The sequence below is a fragment of the Sapajus apella genome, unplaced genomic scaffold (genome assembly GCF_009761245.1).
Source record: "Sapajus apella isolate SASKATOON/1434 unplaced genomic scaffold, GSC_monkey_1.0 scaffold9, whole genome shotgun sequence".
Lineage (NCBI taxonomy): Eukaryota > Metazoa > Chordata > Mammalia > Primates > Cebidae > Sapajus > Sapajus apella.
Window position 1 is genome coordinate 1,552,898 of NW_022436949.1, and position 12,063 is coordinate 1,564,960.

General features: G+C 36.3%; 1 long non-coding RNA gene across 3 annotated transcripts in view; it reads left to right on the forward strand.

Annotated features, from left to right (window-relative positions):
* The window catches only part of LOC116551250, a 504,137-nt gene that overhangs the window by 484,854 nt on the left and 7,220 nt on the right, over positions 1–12,063 (forward strand). Inside the window, exons 3-4 of one of the 3 annotated variants that reach the window (XR_004268799.1) lie at positions 1,931–2,352; positions 3,026–3,763. This is a non-coding gene — a long non-coding RNA (uncharacterized LOC116551250). Of the gene's footprint in view, positions 1–1,930; positions 2,447–3,025; positions 3,764–12,063 lie in introns of those variants that run through there. The other 2 variants (XR_004268798.1, XR_004268797.1) reach the window with 2 other exon arrangements.

Sequence of the window (12,063 nt, forward strand, 5' to 3'; positions counted from 1 at the left end):
TACATTATGCAATGATTAGCTCAATTAACAAATTCATCACCTAACAAACTTTTGCGGCAAGAACATTTAAGATTTGCTCTCAACAATTTAAGTATACATTATTATTGTAGTCACAATGCTATGCAATACATCCCCTGAACTTATTTATCTTCTCTAAAACTTTTTAGTCTTTCACGAAAATCTCCCCATTTCCTACCCCTTACTCCTGAAAACTACCATTTTACTGTCTGCTTTCATGATTTCATCTTTTTGGATTTCATGTATGAGATCATGAAGTATTTGTCTTTCCATGCCTGGCTTATTTAATACAACATTCTCTAGGCTAATCTGTGTTACAAATGACAGTAATTCCTTCATTTTTACAGCTGCTTGGTATTTCCTTGTGTATATACATTATGTTTGTTTTCTTTATCCATTTACCTACTGATGAAAACTGAGGTTGCTTCCATATCTTGTCGATTGCGAATAAGACTGTGATAAACATGGAAGTGCAGCATGTGTTTGAGATACTAATTTCATTTCCTTTGTGCATTTAACCCTTGGAAATGAAACTGCTGGATCATATACAGGTAGCAGCTATGTTATTAGTTTGAGGAACCTTCATCCTCTTTTCCATACTGGCTGTACTAATTTATATTCCCACCAACAGTGTACAAGGGTTCTCTTTTCTCACATCCTGGACATACGTAAAAGATTATCTTTTGTCATTTTGGTAATAACCTTCCCAACAGGGGATATCTCATTGTGGTTTTAGCTTTTATCTCCCTATTAGTATGTTGAATATATATTAATTTATAACCCTTACAAAACATATCCAACAAGATAGATCAATTATTTTCATCCTATGGATGAAGAGAATGAGGACTAAAGGGTTGCTTAAGCTCATGTAGGAAAGTTTGAATATAAACCTAGGTTTCCTTAACTCTAAATGTCATACTCTTAACCCTTAAAAGACACTCCCTATCTCCAAGGCTGTAAAACTTGGTTGCTCATTTCTCATGTCTTCCAAATAAATACTGAAGGATGAAGACTTTTAAGTGTTCATTTGAGACTGGACATGCTCTGGATGGTGTAGATGTAGGAATTGCTTCTGTTTGAGATCAGCCTTCCAGTGAAATGTTCTTCTGCTTAGTTCTTGATTTCATAATTTAATATGAGAAGAATGTGGAGACAGTTAACTAAAGTGTTTGTGGGATATTAGAAACCTACACAGTTAGATACAGATGCTATGTTTTGCTAAGTTATCACTGTATTCTTCTCTCATACTTACAAGGAATGATAAAAAATGAAAATATTCCTACCATGATATTTACCTATTATGTGAAATAAAAATAGAAGCACATGGAAAGATTTAACATTTAGAGTACAACTTGCAGATGACCTTTGTCTCACCATCTAGTTTATGCTGGTTGGGGATTTAAATTGTTGCTCATTTCTCAAAGTTGATAATTTTAATATGGAAAATACAGGTTGAAGGTAGGTCTGTTTTAAATACTAAAACTATTGTTTAAAAATTGCAAAAGGTAAATCAACATCTTGATTACATGTGAAAAATTTCCTTGTGCTATCTGTGTGTGTACACGTATGCATACATACAGTTATTCAGGTCCCTCAAATTTGTATTATTTTAACCAAATATCTGATTTTTAAATAAAGAATATGGAACTGATGTAGGAGGCAGAAGCCCTGGGTTCCTGTCCTAAGCGTCTTGCTCTCTGATTCACAATTAAAATGTAAGAGGTTTTGTATGAATCAAATTATACACACACAAAAACCTATCTACACTCATAAACATATATTCATTTATTATTATACCCATCTTGCTATGATTTTTAATACTAAACAATAAAAGTAATGACTAATATCATTTCCAGAGTATTGATTTAAATGACAGGGTTACAGATTAATGTCTATTCCTCTCTATTTTCAGGTCTCAGCAGAAGAAAAAAGCATCCCTCCTACCTCATTTCTCCTTTCGGAGGCTAGCAGGAAATTAAAAAAGGAAAGGAGTTCCATGCAGTATTTCTGACAGCAAATTTCTCAGAATCCAGAGATACTTCTTTTCTCTGTAATAAGTAGCTGCAGATACAAAGGAGCACTTATGATCGATGACTATCTCTGTTTGCAGGAGCGATAATTCCTGAACACACAGTTCTCGATTAAAATACAAATGCATTTTCAACTGCGTATTTATTTATCTATGTTTTAGTCTTACTTGACAAAATGTGAAAAGAATCCAGTAAAGTTGGGCTCTAGTATACTGCAGAAGTGAAACTGAAGTAAGGAGATTTTTAAATGGGGAGGGAACATCCATTTCTATCTCTCGGTCCCTGAGTTCTCATGTAGGAGTAGGTAAGTGGGCTGAACTTGAGGAAGCAAGAGTGTTTCTGGTGTACAAGTGTTCTGTTTCTGAAATTGCCTTTTCAAATACAGAGAAATACTAAAAACCTTTTAAAAGTGATGTTTTATTTAGAAATTAAATTTAAAACATTTTAAAAATATTTTATTTAGAAAATTCAAAACTCTTGGTATGAATCTCTTAAGGATATTACCTAGAGGACCACCATTGCCTCCTACATTATGTAACATGCTGTGGATGCTGAGATTTAAACAAACTTAGCACTTGACATGTCTGAAATATAGACATGGCTTTCTCAAGAAAGCATCTAACATTAGCACTTATGCATGGGAAAACAGATGAAATAAAATATAAATTAATGTGAAGGGGTGATCAGAGACATGGAAGCAAACATATCATTTCCATCTGAATGATCAGGCTCATCACTTGTACATGTAAGGCACTTAGATTTTTAAAATCCTCTTAAGAACATGCAGGCTATTATTCTCTCATTTGAAAGTGTAAAACTGAAACCCTGATAAGTGCATTGACAAGGTCCCGTTGCTGGTAAGTGTCAGAACTGAGTAAAAGTGGATGGAAATGACAATATACCAGACATTGTGTTAGACAGCCATGATCTCATTTAATTTTTACAATAACCTTGTAATATGTGTTACTCTTCATTAGGTGAGAAACTAAGGCTTGCAGAAATGAAATAACCTGGTCAGAGCACCAGTACATGACTGATGTATGAATCAAAGTTTGTTTGACCCTGCAAGATACAGTCACCTATTGCAAGAGTCCACCTCCCAAATCTATCAACTCTTGGCTTACTTACTGTGTTCAAATACAGAACGTTACGGATATTCAAAACCAACTGAGATTTCCAAAACAATAAAAACAAGAGACAAATGTGAAATTCTTTCCATTGAGCCAGCATTTCTAAAATTTCAGATTAAGAAATGGCTTCATGAGTAGGGACAACCAAGACAACAACTTATATATAATTTAGGGCTTTTGGACTCTGGAGTAACAGCACTTAGGTTGTGGAATGCTTCTAAATGTCTTCTGATATTTTATAAGGATGTTCAGCTTATTTGCCAATAGGTGCATCTATTTGCATACTCACTTTCACATATGGAACATTCTTTCCTGTTTCAAAATAATAGAGAAAAAAATAAAGATATGAACTATCTTTCTATTTATGTTTTAATTCTGAAAGATAACTATTTGTTTAACTAATAAGTTCTGCCCTGATTAGAGGACATTAATGATCATTAATTATTAAAAATGTGTTTGTATTTTCAATGTTTGCATTTCACACCTCTCATCAAGAAGCTAAGCTCAACTAACCCTGTCTTTTGTTAAGGCTTGCAATCAGATTTTTACTTCCTTAATAAATATTTCATTATACTTTGCTGAAAACTTATTCATATTCATAAAATTCTTTTTTCTTATTGCATCTTATCTCATAGTCCCTTTCAATCATCCAAAAAATTTGTTTATTGCATGCTATGAACAGTATCCAGCACTGATCTGTAAACAAGTGAACAGGACAGACTCCCTTCTTTCAAAAAGGTTATACTCTAGATATCAGACATAGTAACAAGTAAAATTACCAAGATAAAGCCAGATGACAAATGTGAGGACAAAAGTTAAACAGTAATGTATAATGCCTTGGGAGAAATTATAGCCATGCACCATGTAACTTTTCAGTCAATAGACCACATGCATGATGGTAGTCCCATATGATATAATACAGTACTTCTGTATCTTTTCTATGTTTAGATACTGTAAGAAATACAAATACCACTGTATTACAATTGCCTATAGTATTCTATACAGTAACATGCTATGCAGGTTTGTAGCCTAGGAACAACAGGCCACATACCACATAGCTTAGGTGTGTAGTAGGCTCTTTCATCTAGGTTTGTGTTAGTACACTTTATGATGGTCACACAATGACAAAAATCATCTGATGGTACATTTCTTGTAACCCAGTCATAAAGCAACACATGACTTTGCAAAGAAGGCCAGAGTAGGTCTTTGAGGAAGGTGCTGTTGAGAAGAGACCAACATGCGCAGAAGCACCAGCCATGCAAAGGTACAGAAATGATGAGAACTACCAAGCAATAAGATGTCAAATTTTCAAAGAGAAAAAAGCCCAGAATAGCTGGGGCAAATATTAGATAAAGTCAGAGAGCAAGACAGGGACAAGACTCCAAAAAGCAGGCAAGCCATGATAAAGAGCATGGGTTTAAATGTTAGCACTATACAGAGAATGGATAGCAGTCAGGTGGCAATCAATGAAGACACCAGGTTAAGGCAAACCAGGCTAGCAATGATGGCGTTTAGGCAAGCCCATCAGCAGTGCAGATGGTGAACGAGCGCTATTGCTTCAGAATATATTTTGGAATCACAATGGACAAGACCTTAACAACTTGGTAGATGATATCACAGAGGAATCAAGATTGATGTGTCATTGGCTCGGGAAGGATGCTGGAGCCTGGCACCGCTTTCTATAATGGGAAATTTCTTTGACAATGTAAAATTCTTTGTCTGTGACTATTACACTGAAATTTCTTTTTAGTATAACAAGGCTGGGTTATATAAAGGTTTTCAATGACCATCATTGTCCCTGTTCATTCTCTTGAAGATTGTAACTGTAGCCAGCAACAGACTTCACTCTTAATGTAGACTTATGTGGGAGGTCCTTGGAGTGCATATGTGAGAGATACTGGTAATGCATCATGTGATATCACTATCTCTGTACAAGTATATAAAACTATTTCAAAATTTGCCTTGGTCCATAAATGGTAACTAATTGTTGAAAAATCCAAGAATAAATAAGATATGCAATTAGTCACTTTAAGCATTGCTGTCATACAAAGGGAGCCTAACTGTTTGGAAGCAGTACCTATACCCTTATAAATATTCTGTGAATCATGGACATTACAGCATTATAAAAGCATATAAAAAAGCACAAGACCCATGTGCCATGTAACTGAGGTAGAAAATCTGTGGAAAAATCTTCAATGCTTTGCAGACACAATTCTAAGATAGACAACACTCTCGGGCTGCTATTCACATCCACTATTTATGGTTCTTCAAGTCTACTTAATTGTAGCTTCCAGTGCCCTTGTTACTTGACTGTTGTACTCAAAATTTCTCAAGGACCCTTGACTTTGTGCCTTTTAAACTCTGCTCTTTACATAGATCTTTTTGAAAATCAGCCCATTGTTTAAGATGAAATATTCATGGTGAAGCAGACAAAAGTCAGTAAATGAGCTGACCCCACAATAAAGCAAACTCAAGAAAAGCAAAATGTGTAGTTGAAAAAGGCTTATACTCTTAAGAAAAAAAAAAAAGGTAAAGTTTTATTTCGCATGTGTATCTTAGGCCCATTGAGGTTTGCAAAACCTTTTCTCTAACTATTGCTCTATCTGTTGCCCTGCTGTTATTTCAAATCTAGCACTCCAGCTTGGATAGAACAAGGTAAGAAAGAGCAAGTCACATCTTACATGAATGGCAGCAGGCAGAGAAAGAGCTTGTGCAGGAGAACTCCCATGTTTAAAACCATCAGTTCTCGTGAGACTTATTCACTATCACAAGTACAGTGCAGAAAAGACCTGCCCCTATAATTCAATCACCTCCCACTTCGTTCCTCCCATGGCATGTGGGAATTGTGGGGGTTACAATTCAAGATGAGATGTGGGTGGGAATACAGCAAAACCATATCTAGGGGTTGGCGGGAAGTTTAAAATGATAAATCATGTAACAACACTTTGAAAGTATAAAATGCTCCAATGATTTTCAGTTGTATTAGTCATTAGGAGAAATTGGCTCCACATTCTGATAGTATATAACTATGACCTTGTATAGAAATTAGTAGGTAATGTTTACTGAGTCCTTACTTTGGATCATGAGCATGAATCACCCCTTTTAATCCTCAGCATAATTTCATGGGTAGGTACTATTATTGTCCACATTTGACAGAACAAAATCAACCATGGCTTGGAACAGTTAAGGAACTTAATCAAGTTCACCTAACTAGTTAATTGCTGAGCTAGCATTCGGTTTTAGTTGTATGAAATTTCAAAGCAAAAATTTTTAACTCTGCATGCTATTTCTAATTGTAGCTCCAACTATACTATGAAGGAACCCTAGAAATACAAAACTACGAAGTCCTTCCAACAGTTTTAAACTGTGATAACTCAAGTAAAACATGGCTTTTCCTGCACATGAGATAGATTATAATGCCAACACTGCACTTTGCTGAAAAATGTAATCAATATGGCTACTTCCTCCATAGAAATCGTGTGTCTTTACACAACTATTGAGTGTATATATCAGCTTATCACTGAGTTGCCAGTTCCTAATTTGAAACAGAAGTAGCGATGTTTGTGAAAAACACCATCATTCCAACTTCATTCAGAACAGGATTTTAAGTTGACCTGAAGTATGCAATGCTTTAGTCTTAATTACTTTGCTGTTCCTATTTGTTAGTATAGCTGGAAATATGGTATTTTTTGCTAATTAAATCAGAATGCCATAATTTTCTACAGAGTTCAGCTGTCTTCAAAGAGTAGACAGGGAATGTTTCCTTGGTGCTGAGCAACTAAATGACATTTAAGAGGTAAATGAAGGTTCTTCCTTCCCATCTTTAAGATAAAGTCCCTTTCAAATCATTTTTCATGTCTGAAATTGACAAAATACCTTGGTGATAATTGGAATATACAGCAGACTTCACTGATATTTGTTCAGATGGAAGGAAATAGCATAGCACAGATATACACAGTCTAATTTTCCAAAGTTTCTGTTTCCTCATTCTCAGGAGCAAAAGCTCCAATTCTATTTTTTTTTATGTGGGATGGTTTCAGTTGGCTTTAGCTCTGTTTAGAATGGCCAATGCATACAGGTTTGCGTCTCCTCTCAAGGCCCAACTAAGCTCCAGGGCAAGTCAGCACTCTTTCAAGCGTCTCTGACCATAAGGAATTTCTTTCCACCAGCTAAATACACCTGTAGCATATACATCAGTGTATGGTCCATTATGCCCCCTAAAAGATTACTAATTATAGAATGCCATGACATAGAATTTTTACTGTTTAGAATATCCTAATAAATTCTATTTGGTTGTGCTGCTATAATTGTAATATTCCTCACCTCAATAACAAAAATTCTTCCTGTATAAATTTAGAGTATCTGGAATAATTAGTAAAAAAATAAATGGAGGCATAATTTATTCAGCCTAGTTCAGTTTTCCAGATATACTAAGAAGGGCACTAGTAAAAGGTTTGCAGCTTTCTTCACCAGATGTTTTATATCCTTTACAAAAATTATGTATGGCAGATAATTTCAATACAGTAAAAAATTACAGAGGATAAACATTTTTTCTTTATAAAATTTATTAAAAATTGTTGGGGGCAGAGGATGGAAGGGCTATAAATGCAGATAGCATGTATAGCTGTTAATAAACATCTTTTATTGAGAACCTACTCTAAACAAAGTTTTAAATGTACTGTCTAATCTTCCCAAATCAACTAAATGGCAGTGTATTAGTTATTGATTGCAGAACAAATCACAAATTTCTTTTAAAACAACAATTTTAATGTTTTTAAAATGATGATGATTTATTATCCCTTATGGTCTTGGTGCATTGGAAATTCAAAACACCTTGGCTGAGTGGTTCTGGCCTAGAGTCTTGTCAGGCAATTGCAATAAGATGGTAGTCTGTTTGTAAGTCATTAAGAACTTGACTTAGACTCCCACACAATAATAGTGGGAGACTTTAACACCCCACTGTCAATATTAGACAGATTAACGAGACAGAAAATTAACAAGGATATCTAGGACTTGAACTCAGACCTGGACCAAGCAAACCTAATAGACATTTACAGAACTCTCCACCCCAAATCCACAGAATATACATTCTTCATAGCATCACATCGCACCTACTCTAAAATTGACAACATAATTCCTCAGCAAATGCAGAAGAACAGAAATCATAACAAACAGTCTCTCAGATCACAATTAAGGTAGAACTCAGAATTCAGAAACTAACTCAGAACTGCACATCTTCATGGAAACTGAACAACTGGCTCTTGAATGTTGACTGGATAAACAATGAAATGAAGGCAGAAATAAAGATGTTCTTCAAAACCAACGAGAACGTAGAGACAACGTACCAGAATCTCTGGGACACATTTAAAGCAGTGTCTAGAGGAAAATATATATAGCAATAAATGCCCACATGAGAAGCAAGGAGAGATCTAAAATTGACACCCTATCATCAAAATTGAAAGAGTTAGAGGAGCAAGATCAAAAAAACTCAAAACGTAGCAGAAGACAAAAAGTAACTAAGATCAAAGCAGAACTGAAGGAGATAGAGACACAAAAAACCCTTCAAAAAAATCAATAAATCCAGGAACTGGCTTTTTGAAAAGATCAAAATAGACCACTAGCCAGATTAATAAAAAAGAAAAGAGAGAATAATCAAATAGATGCAATAAAAAATGATAAAGGGGATATCACCACAGAATCTACAGAAATTCAAACCATCATCAGAGATTATTACAAACAACTCTATGCACATAAACTAGTAAACGTGGAAGAAGTGGATAAATTCCTGGACACTTGCATCCTCCCAAGCCTAAACCAGGAAGAAGCCAAAACCCTGAGTAGACCAATAACAAGGTGTGAAGTCGACGCAGCAATTAAGAGCCTACCACCCAAAAAAGGCCCATGTCCAGATGGGTTCACAGCCGAATTCTACCAGACATACAAAGAGGAGTTGGTGCCATACCTTCTCAAACAATTTCAAACAATCCAAAACCAGGGAATCCTTCCCAAATCAGTTTATGAGACCAACATCATCCTGATACCAAAACCTGGCAGAGACTCAGCAAAAAAAGAAAACTTCAGGCCAATATCCATGATGAACACAGAGGCAAAAATCTTCAATAAAATAATGCCAAACCAATTGCAAAAGCACATCAAAAAGTTTATCCACCATGATCAAGTAGGATTCATCCCAGGGATGCAGGGCTAGTTCAACATACACAAGTTTATAAACATAATTCACCACATAAACAGAACCAAAGACAAAAACCACATGATTATCTCAATTGATGCAGAGAAGGCCTTTGACAAAATTCATCAGCCCTTTATGCTAAAAACCCTCAATAAACTAGGTATTGATGGAACGTATCTCAAAATAATAAAAGCTATTTACAACAAACCAACAGCCAATATCACACTGAATGGGCAAAAACTGGAAGCATTCTCTTTGAAATCTGGCACTAGACAAGGATGCCCTCTCTCACCACTCCTATTCAATATAGTACTGGAAGGTCTAGCCAGAGCAATCAGGCAAGAAAAAGAAATAAAGGGTATTCAAATAGGAAAGGAGAAAGTCAAATTGTCTCTATTTGCTGATGACATGATTGCATATCTAGAAGACCCCATTGTCTCAGCCCAAAATCTCGTTAAACTGATAAGCAACCTCAGCAAAGTCTCAGCATACAAAATCAATGTGCAAAAATCACAAGCATTCCTATACACCAATAACAGACTTAAAGAGAGCCAAATTGAGAACGAACTGACATTCACAATTGCTACCAAGAGAATAAAATACCTAGGAACACAACTAACAAGGAATGTAAAGGACTCCTTCAAGGACAACTACAAACCACTGCTCAACGAAATAAGAGAGGACACAAACAGATGGAGAAATATTCCATGTTCATGGTTAGGAAGAATCAATATCGTGAAAATGGCCATACTGCCCAAAGTAACTTACATATTCAACACTATCTCCCTCAAGCTACCAATGACCTTCTTCACAGAACTGAAAAAAAAACACCTTAAACTTCATATGGAACCAAAAGAGAGCCTGCATAGCCAAGTCAATTCTAAGCAAAAACAACAAAGTGGGAGGCATCACACTACCAGACTTCAAACTATACTACAAGGCTACAGTAATCAAAACAGCATGGTACTGGTACCAAAACAGAGACAGAGACCAATGGAACAGAATAGAGGCCTCAGAGGCAATGCCACACATCTACAACCATCTGATCTTTGACAAATCTGACAAAAACAAGCAATGGGGAAAGGATTCCCTGTTTAATAAATGGTGTTGGGAAAGCTGGCTAGCCGTGTGCAGAAATCAGAAACTGGACCCCTTCCTGACACCTTACACTAAAATTAATTCCAGATGGATTAAAGACTTGAACATAAGACCTAACACCATAAAAACCCTAGAAGAAAATCTACAGAAAACCATTCAGGACATAGGCATAGGCAAGGACTTTATGACTAAAACACCAAAAGCATTGGCAACAAAAGCCAAAATAGACAAATGGGACCTAATCAAACTCCACAGCTTCTGCATGGCAAAAGAAACAGTCGTTAGAGTGAATTGGCAACCAACAGAATGGGAAAAAATTTTTGCAGTCTACCCGTCTGACAAAGGGCTGATATCCAGAATCTACAAAGAACAGATTTACAAGAAAAAAACAAATAAGCCCTTTCAAAGGTAGACGAAGGGTATGAACAGACACTTTACAAAAGAAGACATACATGAGGCCAACAAACATTAAAAAAAATGCTCGTCATCACTGGTCATTAGAGAAATGCAAATCAAAACTACATTGAAATACCATCTCACACCAGTTAGAATGGCGATCATTAAAAAATCTGGAGACAACAGATGCTAGAGAGGATGTGGAGAAACAGGAACACTTTTACACTGTTGGTAGGAATGTAAATTAGTTCAACCATTGTGGAAGACAGAGTGGCGATTCCTCAAGGGCCTAGAAACAGAAATTCCATTTGACCCCCCAAAAATATTTTTTTTGTATAAAAATGGCATATTCTTTATTTTGCATACTTTAATTTCAGAACAAAATGAACAAACAAAATAAAAAACCACAATACACAACATTCAATCCTGCTGTCAGAGTAGGGAAGGAATGGGGACTTGACATCCTTGTTTCCTGCCTTTAATCAAAGGAAAGGACAGAAAAACACCAGACATCAGCAGGGGAAGCCAGGTGGGACAGGCATTACTGGGTATATATCCATAGGATTACAAATCGTTCTACTATAAGAACACATGCACACAAATGTTCATTGCAGCACTGTTTATAATAGCAAAGACCTGGAACCAACCCAAATGCCCATCTATGATAGCCTGGACAGGGAAAATATGGTACATATCCACCGTGGAATATTATGCAGCTGTCAAAAACGATGAGTTTGTGTCCTTTGTAGGGACATGAATGAAACTGGAAACCATCATTCTCAGCAAACTGACACAAGAACAGAAAATCAAACACTGCTTGGTCTCACTCATAGGCAGGTGTTGAACAGTGAGAACACATGGACACAGGTAGGGGAGCATCACACGCTGGGGTCTGTTGGGGGGAAATAGGGGAGGGACAGTAGGGGGTAGGGAGTTGGGGGAGAGATAGCATGGGAGAAATGCCAGATATAGGTGATGGGGAGGAAGGCAGCAAATCACACTGCCATGTGTGTACCTATGCGACAATCTTGCATGTTCTTTGCATGTACCCCAAAACCTAAAAGGCAATTAAAAAAAAAAGATGGTAGTCTGGAGATTTTTGCATTCTCACACCTGGTGCTTTGGGAAGATGCAAGCAGTTCCTGGTGGTCTCTCCACATCGTTTCTCTTTCATGCCAAACTCGAGGAACTAGACTTGTAT